The sequence below is a fragment of the Macrobrachium rosenbergii genome, chromosome 7 (assembly GCF_040412425.1).
Source record: "Macrobrachium rosenbergii isolate ZJJX-2024 chromosome 7, ASM4041242v1, whole genome shotgun sequence".
NCBI lineage: Eukaryota > Metazoa > Arthropoda > Malacostraca > Decapoda > Palaemonidae > Macrobrachium > Macrobrachium rosenbergii.
The window spans coordinates 14,460,001-14,477,887 of NC_089747.1; the positions used below are offsets into that span (position 1 = coordinate 14,460,001).

Consider the following 17,887-nt stretch of genomic DNA (forward strand, 5'->3'; position numbering starts at 1 on the left):
GGCGGCGATTGCTGAACAAATACATCACTGGCAACTACGCAAAAGACGTGTTGAGTTAAAACATGTAATTGGCAACGCGTCCCAGACTATCGGAGTAGAATGCAATTTCGGTAACGAAGTGGTTGGCCTTCAAAAATAATCTTTCATTATATTTATTTGTCACAAGGAGTCAGCGCGAAATAGAGGCTAAACAGATCTAAGGAATAAATAAATATATAATAATAAAAGGTGGAAATTTGAAGAAGTGACCATTTTCTGACAATTAATCATAATTTCAGCTGTTTATGTCCTTGTCAAATACTAGCATGTTCTCGTATGTTTCAAGGTTAAGTGGGAAATGATTGCACTTAATTCCTTCTGAATATTCCAAGTTAAAGACTAAACTAAATAGTTTCCACCACACACACACAGAGAGAGAGAGAGAGAGAGAGAGAGAGAAACGAAGCAGTTATTTCATAACCTTGGTGGACACGCTACAGAACATTCACTCGTATGCTGTTATTGCTGCGCGTTCACAGCGCATTACGGGACTGAAATTCTCCTCAGTGGTGCGCTACATGTATAATGCAGTACTGTATATCGTAATTACGCACCATAGTAACCTATCGGTTTACTTAGGACTGTTCTTCACCGTATTTTACTGTATAATGTTCAGCCCTCGGGCTGGGAAGTTAAACAGTGGGCCTAGCGACACACTGGCAACGTGTCATAGGTGCTGGTACCTGTTCCCCACTGCCTGTCGGCCTAAGAAACAGTTGAGATCAGCGCCTGCCCTATGAGCCTACAGAGGCCCAAGAGGACTTCAACTTTTTCTTCTTCTTCTTCTTATATATATATATATATATATATATATATATATATATATATATATGTATGTATATATACACATCTATATATATTGTGTATATACAGTATATATATATATATAATGAGAGAGAGAGAGAGAGAGAGAGAGAGAGAGAGAGAGAGAGAGAGAGAGACCTGGTATGATCGGTAGCATTCTCCAATACCAAACAAGAGGCGTCAGGTTTACTTTCTCGACAAAGATCTGGTTGCTTACGCAGCAAATTATGTACCTGGCGGATGGGCGAAACTGGAGGATCGTAACCAGGGTTAAAAGGGCATGGTGTTCTCAACCTCCTCCCAATTCAAGTGCACAAAACTCGAAGGCTAACCCCATCTGGAGTCACACCTTCTTAGAGGAAAAAACGTACGGTGGAAAAAAAAGTTCATATACATTTGTATGTATACTTATAATAATTCATAAATGAATAATATATACCTATATGTGTGAGCATACATGCGTAATGTAGTGGAATATATGGATTTGAACCATTAATGTTTCTATTTTATCGTGATTTATTCTTTATAAATAAGCATAGCGTGATAAATTACAGATTTACAAATGTATGCATTATTTTCCCTATAACCTGAACAACGTAATTATTACGTGTGTGTGTGTGTGTGTGTGTGTGTGTGTGTGTGTGTGTGTGTGTGTGTGTGTGTGTGTGTGTGTGTGTGTGAGAGAGAGAGAGAGAGAGAGAGAATCAGGCGCTAGATGATGAAGCCTTTTCGGGCACAGCAAAATAAATAAGACCTCCAGGAGTGACATTAAACTATGCAGCAACAACACATTCGAATCATATCTAAACTCTTCTTTCTGGGGATGATCTAACTTCACAGAACATCGCGACCTCATTCATTTGGGGCATCATAGTACCCGCTGACCTTCTCCATGCCTTAGAGGCATATCTCGGTTTCTGCATGCCTGATGGGGAGATATACGTCGAGTTTAACTTGACCTAAGTCTTGCGAATTAATTGGCAAAAGCAAATTAAGTATGTTCTTGAATCCTTGCATACATAAATAAACAGATTTTGACTTGGCAATACAGACATTTTGTTGTGAAGGTTAACATTCAAAGTTAGATAAATATACTCGATAAGTAAGCATTAAAATCCTTGGTGTAGTTACATATTTAGTATGTCGATAAAACACAGATCTCGAATCATTTCTCCTCGTCACATATAATTAAAAGCAAATATTTTAAAAATCCAAAAATTATGAAAAAGGAAAAATTTTCATACTGACGTGATTTAGATGAGTTGCAAATCCTATTATTTACTCTAGTTCTGCATAAATACGAGTAAAATGATAACCGAAAATTAATAAGCATTATATAATATATATACACACACATATATATATATATATATATATATATATATATATATATATATATATATATATATATATACACAAACACTAAACAACCCCACGCAGCTCGCACCAAATAAAAGGAATAAATTGTGATATTCCCCTTCGGTATATCAATTATCATGTAAGTAGCACGTTCACGTAATAATGACCATCTCACGAGTCCCTCATTAGGCGAAAGAAAAACTAACTTCCATTTTTCTTGCACAATCATCCATAAAGTTTAAGGAAAAGTCAGACCAGACGGAGGGAGGCAAGTCACACACACACACATACACAAACACACACACACACACACACACATCAAAATTTAACCTTCTACGAGCGGTCGAAGCGATGACTTGCGTTATCTCAAGTCCTTCTCGAGGTTACGAATTTTCGCAGCAGCAGAAGCGGTAGTAGTAGTAGGAGGAGGAGGAGGCGATGGATGAGATGGAAGGGAGATGGAGGAAGGAAAAAAAGGGGAGTGTAGGAGGAAGCAAGAAAGAGGCGGTAGCAGTAGTGGTGTTACGGCAAAAGAATACAAAGACAGAAGAGAAGAAAAGCAGAATGACTGATTAGTAATTTATGTAAACGTAAGAAGAAGAAGAAGAAGAAGAAGAAGAAGAAGAAGAAGAAGAAGAAGAAGAAGAAGAAGGGGATAAGAAGGAAAGTAGGATAAGGAAGGAGGACGAAAATTATGAAAACGAGGCCGAGGAAAAAAGATTAAGAATCATAAGAGGATGAAAAGTGACCAGATTCGTTTTCAATGACAGTTAATATTGCAATTTCTTCTTTTTGTTTTTCATGGTTTACAAAGGATTAAGAGTCCGCGCTGGTACAAGGTCAGCTTAATCTGACAAAAATAATAATGATACGCTTGTATTTACGGAATGCATATGCTATGTATTATCTGAAGATTACAAAGTTACAGGGCCAAATGATTAGCCTACATATTCATAAATGTAATGTACTTAATGGAGAGAGAGAGAGAGAGAGAGAGAGAGAGAGAGAGAGAGAGAGAGAAGAGAGAGAGAGAGAGAGAGAGTCAAAGCTGCCTCACGTTGAACTGCTTACAAAAATAAATAAATTTCTCAATTCTTGATTAAAATTCGCAACCTGGCGGACACCTTAACTGTTATTGAATTGAGCCTACAGTAAAGTAGTGAAGTCTGACTTATTAACCAACGCGTATTGTATTGCGGCAGTACAGTGTGAATTGCAAGAAAAATAATTGTACCAAGTGAATATATGAAACGTCTTAACTCTGACGAATTAAATATCAGGAGCAACCAAATTATGGCTTCAAAGTGGGTCGCTGGTTTGGAAGAAGGACAGTAATAACTGTTCGATCAACTTGGGGTAAAAAGCTGCCTTGCTCGATGGAGGCATCCACGAAAAAAAATATTGAACAAAAATTCATACTGGATACGAAGGAAAATGACAGAACATAATTACAATGCCAGCTGTGCACGTCTTGCCTACTCCTCATTTAGGCCTTATGATCAAGGTCAATCGTATATTTAATTATATATACATTACTGACGTTCAAAACATGGTTATGACTGTATGGTGTATGTTTCGTGTTTCTGTTGTAGAGAGAGAGAGAGAGAGAGAGAGAGAGAGAGAGAGACGTTCAATATATTATAACTGTACGGTGTATGCAATGTATAGCGTTTCTGTAATAAAGAGAGAGAGAGAGAGAGAGAGAGAGAGAGAGAGAGAGAGAGAGAGAGAGAGAGAGAGGGGGGATAAAATCACAACAAAATCATTCGTTTGAAATGAGGAAGAAGACGAAGGAGAATCCTCCTCGATCGCTTTCGTGTATTTGCAGCGCAAAACTCATCCTCTAAAGACGCGTATACTAAAAAATACACGACATCGCTTGGCAATGATTCTTTTTCGTCTACCTACCTCAATGCGGTAGTTGTTGTAAAGCTGTCCTTTCAAACAGCAGGCAGCGATCAATATAATCCATACGATGAAAGTAAAAATAAAATAAATGTTTCATGAAGTGGAATTTGTTGAAGGTTAATTGCTGATTATTATCGTGGATTAAGAGCGTTAAAATCACGAGTCAAAAAATACCAAAATACAGCAAGTTTCTGAGGTGGTTGGCTTTATAAAGGTTTTCATGCGTCCAAAGTAGGTTCTCAGGGAAACGCAGAATGATTCGTGATTTTATGTACATCAAATATTTACCTGGATGAATTTTCATTTGACATCTAAGTTATCGTTTGTATTATATATATATAAATATATATATATATATATATATATATATATATATATATATATATATATATATATATATATAAACAGAAATAGAAATAAACAGAAATATACATATATGTATATTTTATATATATTATGTATATATATATATATATATATATATGTATATATATATCAAATTCCTTCAAAAGAAGGCATCGTGCTTACCCCATACAAATGGGAAAAAAGCAAGTTAAAAGAAGAAGAAATATATATATGTATATATAATATACATATATATATATATATATATATATGTGTGTGTGTGTGTGTGTGTGTGTATGTATGTATATATAATATATACATACATATACTATATATATGTACAGTATATATACATATATGTATATATGAGTGTGTGTAATATATATACATACACACATATATAGATACTGTATATATAAAGTGCGTGTTGCAAGTGCGCGATTCGTACGTACGTATGCATTCCGTCAGGACCACCAGAAACTCCCCACCACTCAAAAAACAACAGAAAGACGGAAAGATATATCACGAGCCCCGTCAAAAATAAAACCTGAAGGAATAAAAGGCCAAATGAGATTTAATCTGCGCCGAGACTTCACGGCGCAACATATGATCGCCGTTTATCCTGTGACTTAACAATCCCCACTTTTAACCTCCTGACATCCCTGGTTTGGCCCCTTGGCATTTATTTACCCTTTCCATCACTTATCGAGGTTCGCCAAGGTTGCGTTAATGGCCGATTAGTGAATACCATCTTCTGTTCCTTGTTAAGCTCGACCCAAGTCCTATAGATCGTGAGATATTAACGCAGGAAGGGATGCGGATAATGATTACAGGGAAAATGTACGAGAAGGTTGTAGTTTGGTTTGGCAACGACAGTAACTTATATCTACGACAACAACAATTATGATGATGGGGTGTTAGTGTGTTGCCAGGGAGAACGAGGATGAAATTACGCTATACTTTTCACATATCTTTACTGATGACAAATATGAGTATAAACACTGCATTACAAACACAAACAAACTCTCTCTCTCTCTCACACACACACACATACATATGTATATATATATACATACATACGCACCTACACACATACACACACATATATATTATGTATATATATATGCAGTATATGTATATATATATATATATATATATATATATATATATATATATATATATATATATATATATATATATATAATATAATCACTTTGACGCATAATTATCTATTTAACATCCAAAGGGAAAAATGAAAATGGGTTGTAAATAATGAGCGGTTTAGGCTTTATTTCTAAGCCATTGACGAAGCCTTTCGTTAATGGCTTAGAAATAAGACCGAGACTCTTTTTCATTTTTCTCTGTGGATGTTAAAATATATGGGAGCTATTAAAGGTGGTACCTTTCTAGTTTTCAGTAGGTATTTTGGAGTGAGACTGCTGGCCCCACTCACTTTTCCATGGATACTGATGGGGTTTAAAGATCTATCTATCTATCTATATATCTATCTATCTATATGTGTGTGTGTGTGTGTGTACTAAAGCATCAAGTTTATTCAGCCTATTTTTGTTACGACAATCTTTTACCTCTTTTTCGTTTTAACGTGCTTTTTCCCATTTTTATATGGGATAAGCACGATGCCTTCTTTGAAGGACTTTGATTTGGCGTTGGGGTAGGCCGTAGCCTCGATCGGCCGCCCTGCCTGACATCGCGAATGTGAACATGTATCGTACCAAATCCCCAGCTCCCTTTCTCCCAGCAGCGAGGAGAACGACAATATATGTCAGTAAATCAAAACCTTACAGATAAGACTGGATTTTTTTTTTTTTTTTTTACTTATTCGTTAACCGTCCATTCAACACATACCAGACAACCAGTTTGGACTGAAAGCTAATCATCACTCAACTAACACCTGCATCTATTTCCTGATCAAAAGAAAAAAAGAAATAAACAAAAAGAAAACCTGGACTATTATGCATCATTGTTCCCTCCAGTTTTGTTTTGTTATGTACCCGTGAGAAAGGCGTCAGACAGAGGATAGAATACCTAAATCTCTCCCTGAAATCTCATTAAAAAGATTTGTCTTTATATCTCGTCAGACAGAAGATAGAATATTTAAATCTCTCCCTGAAATCTCATTAAAAAGATTGATCTTTATATCTAAGTGGTATTTTATATAGTAAGCTCTCCGTACTGTAATTCTGCTAAATGGGGTAACGTGTAATAAAACTGTGTGAACTTTTGACCTCGGAAGGATTTCAAGGTGGTATTTCTAAACATAGCTCTTCGATACATATACACAGACGCCCTGAACATGAAACTGAACTCGCCTCCAGTCAGCTGCACTATCAACAGAATAGTAATGAGTAACCTCTCCTGTGTCGACGATATTCTCATTACTGTGTCAATGCGGTCTCCGGCAATTATTGGATAGCTGTTTTCTGTATGCGGATGAATTTGAGGCAATTTGGAACGACACCAAGATCTACTCAAGTTATCGCCTCTTCAGATAGTTTACGCGTATTGATGAGCTACAAATATTCATGGGGAATCGCCGGCTGGAATTCGTATATGACCTTCCGTGTCTGGGGCACATCATCACGGACCTAAGAGATACAGTTAACATCGAACAGCGGCGTCAGTGAGGTTTTTTGCCTTTCACCCTAGTAAAACAAAATGCTGCTGTTCCGTGCGTATCATTCTACAGGAAACCGACTGCACGATTTGAAATCATCATCATACGAACTCCAGATCCTCAGACTGTGAAATAAGAGCAACCCGCTAATCCAAAACATCCCTGAAACAGCGAAGCGTGAAGATCGTTATTCTGCACCACTTTACTATTATTGTCATCAACTATTTTAATGCCTTATTGTTCGTCTGCACTGAAGGTCAGCTGCTGTTGGACGTACTACCTCATGTTATGTATGATCCTGATGTTTTCATTACTGATTCTCTCTCTCTCTCTCATTTTTACCTTTCCAGTGCTGCCAACTGTCCACTGAATCTTTTGCTACCACTAATGTTTTTATTTAATAATAATTACTTTCCCCATCAATAGCGTAATTTTTCTATTTCCTTTGCACGGGCAGCCTTCATTATTAGTGTAGCTTGTTTACTGTCCGACGTACTATAATTACTAATCATTAACGTTAGCTAATAGCAACTATTTTATGTATACGTATAATTATCAGTATTATCAGTAGTAGCTTTCTAACTGAATTTATTCTTTCAAAACTGTGTTTGCGTTCTGTATCTGAATAGGCCTGTGGTCTGAATCGTGGAATTATATAAATTATATTATCATGAGACAACATGACAAGCTTCATAAAAATATGTATAATTCTTGAAGAGCTCTCGTTCGTTTACACTGGAAAAACAATTAAAGAGAGCTTACTTTTCTTCACTGTCATCATGTAGCCTTGTTTAGTGAAATATACTGTAACTTCCTATGGGATTATAAGACTAAAAATGTAGTTTAGTGTTTCCCGTTGCTTTGTGGTGAAAATATATGTAAAGTTATTCGCCTATTTGTAAGCACGTTTATTTGTGAAAGAGCAAGTTTCTGTTTGTATACAAATGACTTCTTACGTGACAATTAATAAACTACCGTGTAGTATTTAATACGGGTGCATAAGGACATAAAATTACAAATCTGGTAAAAAAAAAAAAAAAAAAAAAAACACGAGTACATAAATATACGATTTCCAAGCCGACAATTTCACTCTTCTCCATTACGTTCTCACAGGGAAAATTAATCTCCTAACCTTCAAAAAAAAAAAAATTCTGAATTAAATAAACAGAATAAAATCTGAGTCGAAGTTACAAATCCTTCCAAAATGCCCACCGAAACCCTCCGAATACCGAGCGGATTTGCACCACCAGCTGGTGGCCACAGGAGCAGCTGGCGGGGTGTCTTACACCAGAGAAGACAATGAATAATATAGAGACTCTCACTGCGGATTCGAGGAAAGGCATCTGACACCAGACATTACTCAGTTTGGAGAAAAAAAAAGATAAGAAAGAAATAAAAACAGCGAAGTTTCAATTTAGATTTTCTAGTTTTTATGACAAGGGTGGTATAAGCTGGGTGTAATGATTTCAAGGCAGTCCGTTTCAACTCTGACTGAACCTGACGTAACTTAGGTGTTAGACCGACTGCTTAAAATCAATATACCAAGAAATTTAGATCTTTCTAAATATCGCTGTCGAGAAACCACTTGTGAAACTAACGCTTGAAATAGCGTTTCAATATTCCAAACGAAAAGACAATATGGAAAACAAAAAAGGAAAAAAAAATCAAAAGGGTGTACTTACCGAAATCAGGTCCCTCCAAGGGAAATAAAAGACAAGGTCTGGGGTCCGTATCCCACTGCGAGCAGCTGAAAAGTAAACGTAAAATGTGTCAGAGGGTTTTCCTTTTGTGTAATGATCGAAGTAAGCGTATCCACGGGATAAGATTCATACATAAAATTATACACAATAACAACTTGGGTACAAACTTGGGTGGATGCACCGCACGAGGACAATATCAAAGCAATATGCAAGCAAAGGCTTTTGTTATCGTACTGATTCGAACAGAAAACTAATCCTATTTAATCCGCTTCACGTACATATCATAAAATCTAAATGTAAAACGCTACACTCATATTTCAAGTTGAAAATACTGAATGTTATAAAAAAAAAACTTGCTATTATCAAGCTGATAATAGCAACTGGATTAATACTAATAATATCAAATGAGGGAAAACTGAACTGTCTTTTTATACCTAAGAGGAAAACAACCTTTGGCAAACTACAACTTTTGATCAGAGAGAGAGAGAGAGAGAGAGAGAGAGAGAGAGAATCTTGCCCCCCCAAAAAAAAAATTGCAACGCACAGCAAGTTTAGTTGAGAGTATGTGTGTTTGTGTGGAGAGAGAGAGAGAGAGAGAGAGAGAGAGAGATCTTGATCCAGTAAAAAACTACAATGCAAAGCAAGTTTAGTTCAGTGTGAGAGAGAGAGAGAGAGAGAGAGAGAGAGAGAGAGAGAGAGAGAGAGAGAGAGAGAGAGAGAGAGAGAAATCTTGCCCCAATAAAAAAAAAAAAAGCTGCAATGCACAGCAATTATCCAGAATGGTGCTTGAAGTGAACGTGTTCATTACGGGGAATAAAAAGTGATGTAAGTGCTGTTCGTGTTGGCCGTCACATACCTTTATATGTTTTCTTAATTATTCAACTTTCTCTCAAAGTGACATTCTTTCGCCACAAAAAGAATCATTCCTACAGCTTTTTAAATGGCAAAATTTCAAATAAAAGTACAATTCTTAATTATTCTCTCTCTCTCTCTCTCTCTCTCTCTCTCTCTCTCTCTCTCTCTCTCTCTCTCTCTTTGTCGGTAGTATTTTTTCGTTGTAACAAGAGTAATTCGCAAAGCTTTTGAAATATCAAGATATCGAACTACAGGTCTTGCATAAGTGTGTGTGTGTATATATATATTTATATTTATATATATATATATATATATATATATATATATATATATATATATATATATATATATATAGAGAGAGAGAGAGAGAGAGAGAGAGAGAGAGAGAGAGAGAGAGAGAGAGAGAGAGAGAGAGAGAGAGCGATATTCCCAACTGGCCCAGTACGCAACTGTTATACTAAGACCTTTTTATTTTCTTATCAGCTTTTACAGCCCACTTATACACCTTACTTATCGTCCTTATGTACTCGCTCAGATTCACTCTGAATTTTTAACAACACTCCCCTTCCATTTCTCCATCAATCCTGCTAACCTTATCCATTCTCTAGTATACTTCCGTAATTTCTTTGGTTATGCAACCAGACATAAATAGTCTTAATCTTCATTAATCCTTCGGTGTCGATAACCCTAACCCCTTTTCATCCAACTCCCTCTTAATCGCCAGCTTTAAATTTATTATTCTCCTGCCACACTGACTTTCACCCACACAATTCTTAGACTGACCCATCACAGTGGGCTTCCTGACACAACAATTGCTAGCCCATCCTTGCCCATCATCTCTCAGCCACCCCAGGCACATTCTCTCTTGGAATTGGAATGCGAGATTTAGGGCTGATGCCAAGCGCTGGGATCTATGAGGTCATTCAGAGCTTCTGAATACCCTGCCCTTTCACTCAGGTCTCAGTTAGTGTCATAACAGCCAGCTGTCACAAGTCTAACAAACCAACTATAATACATTCCTTCCCCGTTGAATATTTCAAATTTCGAGGTCAAATACTTATTTTGCACTAAAAGTAACTGATACGGCCCTCTGCTAACTTACACCATGCAAGGCAGCAACATTGCTACTATACTAATTACAAGCACTGTGCAGGAGTAAAATAAAGATGGTCATTCGCACGATCAGAGACCCATTTATATGACAATGATTCTTTTGTTCAAAAAAATTGCTCTCGTTGCCATCTCGCCCATTTCAGAACCTGGTTCTTCATCTCAAGTAATGTGATTCTACTGATGTGGATTTTGATAGCATCTCTGAATGAGGCCGAAAATATTTTGATTTATATGCTCTCAAGATTCATTTTCGTTCTATTTGTTTTTTTACGCCTTCTACCTTCATAATGATAACTGAATACTTGAAAATTGATCCCATTCAGTCTATCAGCATTTTGGGTCGAGAAATAAATAAACCATTTTGATAACATCTCTTAGTGAGGCTGAAAACAATTTTAATTTTTATGCTATCAAGATTCATCATCGTTCTATTTGCTTTTTTTTTATACCTTCTGCCTTCATAATAATGACTGAATACTTGAAAATCTGTCCCATTCAGCATATCAGCATTTTGGGCTGAGAAACTAATAGCACCATGTCTTTGTGAGATCATTTTACGGGTCAGGATAAACTTGCTTATAAGAAGCTGCTATAGTGCTCTTTAGGCGCAGTCTGTACAACTTCGCTAACCAGCCATTTCAAATTAATGTAGTAATTATCCTTTTTAATATAGTGGAATCGACGGCCTTTCCATGTAATCAATAACCAAAATTTGAATTATCATAACTTTGTCATTAGGAGGCCCTCATTTCTTGTTTTTGGAATACTGTTTTGGGGATTGCTTTCAAGAACTTCTCAAACCTTGCTGTATACGCAAGGCTTCTAGGACCAACAGATACTTTATGGAAGCCGAAAACTGAAAGGCCAATCAGTTTACCCATTCCTGACTAGCGTGTGGCTTTCACTGTCTTATTTAGTGTTTCCTAAATCAACCAATGACGAGGAGTGCAGACAATCAACTTATCATTTTCTTTTCTTCTTTTAACAAGACACAATAAAGTAAAAGTGCTCTGCTTTAAAGTGATGTCAGCATAAGTATCATAGCTTAAAATAGTAACTTCACCCAGTACACAAAGTGAAATAACGCTCACACCAGCTCCAGCTAAGACCTGGTGACTGAAAGGCTTAATTAATCATCCCATACCAAAACACGCCACCCTGACACTTCTCGGTCAGATGTGGTTTACAGACATATGCGACAGGTAGTAGACAACATCACATGTGGTTCACAGACATATGTGACAAGTAGTACGGACTTTAAATAAAGGTTATTTCAAGGTGACTCGAGTGGACAAAGGGGGATATATATTCTTGGGGGATGCCACCCAAGTCTTGCTTATGAAAGAACACGATGGCATGCGAGAGAGAACATGGCCATGCATATATCTGCAGCCGGATGTATATACGTGCCGGGCATCGCACCTACCGGAAGATATAAAAAAATATATCCCTCTGTTAAATGGAGGATTCCGATGTTTCATATGCAATGCATTATTCCTCAATAAAAAGAAAAGTAAAAATGTCGTTTCAAGAATATTATTCTATTATCCACAAGGTCATAATTATGAAAAATGCAAGGTTTGACAAAATTACTGATTTTAACTCGCCTGTCGAGTTCACTAGGAGCGAAAATATAATAACGCAGTTCGCTTGATGTTAATAAATAAATGTTCATGCGCTGTAAAACTTAATTCTATTTAGGCTCAGTATCACTGAAGTACTATATTATATTATATTATAATATATATTATATTATATTATATTATATATATATATATATATATATATATATATATATATATATATATATATATATGTCAAGCAACAAATATCATTTAATATCGAATTCACTATGCCTTGGGAATAACTTACACTCAAGGGGAATTATAATTCATCAGTGCATTTCCTCTTAGCCAGGATGTAAACCTGGGCCTTGGTTTAGATAAAATGATTGACCATACCGGTGTTAGGATAAACTCTGCATACCAATAAGGTCAACTGGAAAAGTCGGTCGGTTCAATGACATTTTTTAAGGAAATCAAGAAATGATCTTCCTCATTTATCTAATTGCTGAGGAAAACGTACATAATGTGAACTATAACTTAAATCATTCACGCCTTAAAAGTAATGTCTAATGCTTCTCATTCTATGAACTTCTATGCTTCTCGTTCTAAAACTTCCATGTTTGTCACTCTGTAAACTTCTATACTTCTCATTCTATAAACGTCTGTGCTTCTCTTTCTATAAGCGTCTATGCTTCTCATTCTATAAGCTTCCATGCTTCTCATTCTATAAGCATCTATACTTCTCATTCAATAAACTTCTATGCTTCTCATTCTATAAGACTCTAAACTTCTCATTCTATAAACTCTAAGCTTCTTATTTTGTAAGCTTCTCTGCTTCTCATTCTATAAATTTCTATGCTCCTCATTCTATAAACTTCTATGCTTCTCATTCTATAAACTTCTACGTTTCTCATTCTTCGCATTCTATAAACTTCTTCCCGTTCTACAATTTTTTCTGCTTCTCATTCTATAAACTTTCTATGCTTCTCATTCTATAAACGTCTATGCTTCTCATTCTATAAACTTCTATTTCATAGCATTCTCCAATGTCACTTCATCACCAGATGCGCCCGACCTTGGCACGACCTTTGTAAGGTACAAACGAAAATTAAGCTGAGGGGAAAAAAAATTATTTTTACATTTAAAAAAAATGGTAGTTTAAAACAACATTTCTTACACCAACCGAACATACATCAACATCCACAAAGCCTGGAAAGGGGGGAAAAATAATAATAATATAGTTTATGTAAAGCAACTCATAAAAAAAAACGCGGAAACAAACAGGGTATTTTTACACCCACCTCTTCGCTTTTCGAACTGGGAGAATTAACTCGCTTTCTAAACGGAGCAAGAATTTTCAACAAACGCGACGTCAGAAAAAAAAAGTCGATAAATAAATAATCAAATATCAATACTAAAGCTCACAGGGTTCACTTTAACCTTTGGCGAGGAGACAAACGCACAGAACGCTTGACAAGTGATTTCAGCAGTCCCTCATAGATGACGCTTCTCGCTGCATCATCAATCATTGTCCAAGACAACATAAAAGACACAAATCAATAACAAGTCTAATATCAAAGCGTTAAATACTTCTCTCTCTCTCTCTCTCTCTTCACTCTCTCTCCCTCTCAAACTTTCTCTCTCCGTCACGGGAGAAAGGTCATATATATATCCAAATCGCCCCCGATCAAAACAAGTCGAGATCAAAGCATATACCAATTCATAAACACATCACAGTCATCAAGATAATGGCAAAACCTTCCATTATTTCACTCCAGCTTCCGCTGAAAGGGATTAATATATCTCTTCAGACTTGTAGGCACATAAAAAAACAGAGCGCAAGTGCACACGTACGAGCGAACGCACGCGCTCGCGCGCACACACACACACACACACACACACACACAAGCACTCGCATTCACATGGAGATTGTCAACGTGAGTTATACTTTCGAAAAGATTCTAGATTTAGGTTGCGATACAGCCGCCGACAGATGGCGGTGCTTTCACATCCTGGCGAAGACAGGAAAGAAAAATTCTGCTATTGTCTGATGACCCTAAATAGGCACAGAGTCTGTTTACCGTCACAGCCACTGACGTCATGCGGGTCAGATCTGTCTCTGCTCCTCTTCCAAGAAAAAAGGAAAACAAAAAAGCATTTCGCAATGAGATCTACTCTCCTCTTCCTATGAGGTCATCTACAGTATGACTAATTACACTAATGAGACAAGCCGTCTCCAGCCCTTGGCGGGAAAAATTCCGCCTACGGGTTCTCTCTGTAATATACTGTATATATATATATATATATATATATATATATATATATATATATATATATATATATATATATATATATATATATATGTGTGTGTTTATGTGTCACTGTGTACGGCACACGACACATTTGTTGGTTCCAGGTTCCCTTTTGTCCTGTCACCCATGAATCCACCGAGCTGTGAATGGATTTAGCTGGAATCACAAAAGAGAATTTGGGCCTAACTGTACCCTTTGGAAAAGTCGATACATTTTATATATATATATATAAATATAAATATATATATATATATATATATATATATATATATATATATATATATATATATATATATATATATATATTATATAATTTATATATATACACAAAAACCAAGGATGAACTACCATAATTGCAACCAACATCAGCAATAAAAACAACTGCTACCATTAATTATAGCAACGTATTCAGTTGCTCTTTAAATTATGACGAACTTACCGTAAAACTTCATAAAATGGTAAACTACCCTTTTCAAAACTGTTTATTAATTACATGCCTTAATTATACAAATTTCCATTACAAACCAATAAAACAACTTAATTCCAGACATAACCTCACTGGTGGATATAATTCATTTTTAAATGCAGAGACCGATGGGGTTGGCATCTTGGTGCCCACGAAGCAGGGTGAGAATGACAAAGAGGAGCGGAAGGAAAAAAATAACGCCCACCTAATCCCTTATCAGATTATAAAAATCTGGAAACACGCTAGCTGGGGAAGAGTTCCAAAGTCCGGCCCCACAGAAAAAGAAAGTCCCCGTATCCAGCATCTATCCGAGGACTCACTAGGAAGTGTGGGAACTGGTAGCTCGACAGGTGGTACAATGCCAATTCAGAGGATGATAAACTTTTCAACATACAGGAGAGAACTTAAATAAAAAAAAAAAAAGTTATCAGACGCCGACAAACGTCACCAGTGGGTTAAAATCCGTAAACCAAAAAGTGATAGTTTCCTAGGTATAACACTGACCTTCACCAAAGGTTAAAGGTCAAAGTGACGGATCAGAAGGACTGGATTAGAAAATCACTCCAATAAGGACGTTACCCTCCAAATATGACGGTTGCACTTCACAAGTTTTTGGAAAGCTGAATAAGTCTAACCTGCTTTTCAAAGACTCCGACAACAATATCGGGGTTTTATAAGAACTGTCCGGACATTCATCCCAGCGGGCTACAAAGGTCATCCTACATCAAAGGGCAGGTCACTGATCAGGCAAATGACCTTTAAACAAATCAAGTCCAGAATGATGAGTAAGAGGAAGCACCCTCCTATGAGTCATATTATAATAATAGGGATATGTGAGGCCAAGATCATAATTCTGAAACTAAGATATTGTTAATACCATGCAATATCGAAGTCCAAATTAGCTCATTGCAGTCGGCAATCTCTCTCAGGAAAGTTTAAAGTAAACTAAGCATCCACGATGTCGGAAGAAGTGGGATGCTGAACTACCCTGTTGTTGTTCCAATTAACGCTGACCTTATGCAAGCACGGACTCTTGCATTTGGGCAGCCTGAAACTGAACTACCCTGTCATCAAACATAACTCTGAATAGGATAGGATGGAAGAGGAAAAAAAAAAGCACCTTATCTTGAAGGCACTCATTAAACTTTCTTGAAAACAACGCAAGATGCCTGAAAGGCTGAAGAAGAAAGTCTATCAAAGAAAAACAAGAAGAGGAAGGCTGAAGGTCACTGATAAGGAGAGGGAAAAGGGTAAGTGGCCGAAAAGTTCCTTGAGGAACACCATCAGTAATGGCTAAACCATGCGGCTGCCCTGACCCCAAGGTAATTATGGGCAAATCTGTGGGCGAAATGTTTACGGAAGAACTGCTTTTTGCTTCTGGTAATCTGCTCTTTAGTTTCTCCTCTCTAGTTCGCAACAACCTTTCTGAGCTTTTGAGAAAACATTAACACTACCCTGCTGAATCTCTCAAGGTCGGAAGTCCAGTATTCTGAGTTGTTGCTTGAAACAAATCAAGTTATGATAAACCTTGGCATATAAAGCTGATCACCGTACTTTGACAGTCTGTGGAAAGGCTTTTCGTTTATATTTCAATTTAGCTTTGTAAAAATATGTATGTGTATGTGTATATGTATGTATATATATATATATATATATATATATATATATATATATATATATATATATATATATATATATAATAGATATATATGTGTTTATCAATATATATCTATATAAATTATATATATACTGTATAATAGTATAAATCACACGTTCCATTTTACTTAGAATAATCCTTACGAACTGAAATAAAAAAAAAAATACAAATTTTGGTGCAAAGTTTCTCGTTTCAGTTAAACACAACCGACAATCGTCTGTGGACTCTGATTAACAAATAAATTCCCCAAAAGACTGTTTCAAGATTCCAAATGCAGAACATCTGAACTGCAAAATAAAGGAAACCGCACACTCCTTTCAGAAACACTGTAAAACTGACTGACTATAACCTAAGAATTACCGGAGGTCGCAGCTGCCAAGGTCAGAGAGGCCGAAAACAATCCTGGGTACCTCATAAAGTGGGCTTATGCAAATGAAAGGCAATCAAAATTATTCTTATGCTGCTAGGACTTTGGAAGGTTCAGTAATAAGCCACGGGACTATTACCTATTCACTATTCGCCTCTCCTCTTAAAAAAAAAGGTTAAGCTTTAGGACGTCGTAAAATTCCATATTATATAATCACTCATGAGAAAATGTTTTAGGATGATAGATCACAATCTTTTTTGTTCTTATTCAACCAAAATGAGAAAACAAAGAAGAAAAGTGCTGTACGCAGTAAAAAATATATGTGGATAAATCAATACACAATATATATATATATATATATATATATATATATATATATATATAATATGTATATATAATTATATTATATATATATATATATATATATATATATATATATATATAATATATATATATATACATAATTTGTAGATCTATTATAAATCTGAATAACCAATGCAATATATCAACTGCATAAAAGGAGGTAATAACCAGTCATAACTGTAAACAATAAGAGAATTAAAGCAAAATCCAATAATCCTTTCATTCGGATATTACAAATAAAACCTTATCTAATAAGTTAGAATTCTTATATCTCTAAAGTGTCACAAAATAATACTTTTGAAAAATCCCTGTGACGTCACATCCGGCTACAGTTGTTTTTTTTGTGATGAATATCCTGTTTTCAGTTAGTTTTCAAGACAAGATACTTCCCATCCTAAC

General features: G+C 36.0%; 1 protein-coding gene across 2 annotated transcripts in view; it reads right to left on the reverse strand.

Moving 5' to 3' along the window:
• The window catches only part of Dus4 (Dihydrouridine synthase 4), a 219,280-nt gene that overhangs the window by 74,615 nt on the left and 126,778 nt on the right, over window positions 1-17,887 (reverse strand). For both annotated transcript variants that reach the window (XM_067106581.1, XM_067106585.1), the window contains exon 3: window positions 8,773-8,837. The gene's annotated coding sequence lies outside the window, so the exon portion shown is untranslated. The remainder of the gene's footprint in view (window positions 1-8,772; window positions 8,838-17,887) is intronic.